Source organism: Myotis davidii, unplaced genomic scaffold, assembly GCF_000327345.1.
Source record: "Myotis davidii unplaced genomic scaffold, ASM32734v1 scaffold545, whole genome shotgun sequence".
Lineage (NCBI taxonomy): Eukaryota > Metazoa > Chordata > Mammalia > Chiroptera > Vespertilionidae > Myotis > Myotis davidii.
The window spans coordinates 754,874-756,131 of NW_006296634.1; positions in this window are offsets into that span (position 1 = coordinate 754,874).

Below are 1,258 nucleotides of genomic sequence, written 5' to 3' on the forward strand. Positions count from 1 at the left end.
AGAGAGAGAGAGAGAGAGAGAGAGAGAGAGTGAGAGAAGAGAGAGAGAGGAGAATCTAAAGATGTGAAGAGAAGACCAAGACCGGGTTATTAAAGCGAAATCAAGTTGACTGTAGAATACTTTGGAATCAAAACATTGGCTTTATTAATAATAAGATTTCTTAAGCATTTACCATATGCCAGACAGTATCTTAAGTACTTTATGTAAAGTATGTTATGTACTCCTCACAAGATGACCCTATGGAATAAGTATTATTATTGTCACCATGTTTCATATGGCATGGAGGACAAGAGGAGTAACCTACCCAAGGCCGTACAGCTAGTACCTAGTAGAGCAAGCATTTAAATCCACACAACCTGACTTCAGAGCCTACCTTCTTAACCGAAATGCTGCTTTTTTTATTGTGTCCATTTAGTGACAGAAGCCTGTGACCTCAAGTGTCTACATTAGGCTTTTGTCTAAATGTAAGCTTCAGTAAACCAGTGTATGCTGGAGGTTTAGGCCTCTTTCCAACAGTGCATGTAGACAAGGTGGGAATAGTGGGTCCAAGGATAATTATGTTATAAAAATCAGCACAGAATTCCTTTCCTCAAAAAGCCAAACAAAAATTTTACCTCTAGGATTTTTTTTGCCTTGTACATAATAAAGGTAAAATAAAACCTTTAATAAACAAAACACAAAATAATCAACCCCCCTCCTCTAAATCTCTGGTATAGTCAGAAAGATTAATGAGCCCTAGCTGGGTTGGCTCAGTGGATAGAGCCTTGGCCTGCGTACTGAAGGGTCATGGGTTTGATTCCGGTCAAGGGCATATGCCTGGGTTGTGGGCTTGATCCCCAATAGGGGTTGTGCAGGAGGCAGTTGATCAATGATTCTCTCTCATCATTGATGTTTCTATCTCTCTCTCCCTCTGCCTTCCTCTCTGAAATCAATAAAAATATATTAAAAAAAAAGATTAATGAAAGCTAAGGGTTACAGTCTTACTGTGAATTAGCTAGTTTTGTTCAACTTTCCCTGCTTTCCCTCTCCCCTCGCCTCTTCTCTATCACGTTTATAGCTCCACAGAGTCCATAGTTGATATCCCTATTTAATTGTTTCATGTATGGATATCTTATCTTCCTGTGTTAATTATACTCTGCTTGCCTGCCCTCATCTATCCCCACCCCCCAGATTCACTCTCCACCCTTTCTGCTCTGAATCCTGGAGCACTCACCTCTGTGGGTTACATCACTATGCTCCCTCACCCTCTAACTTCCAA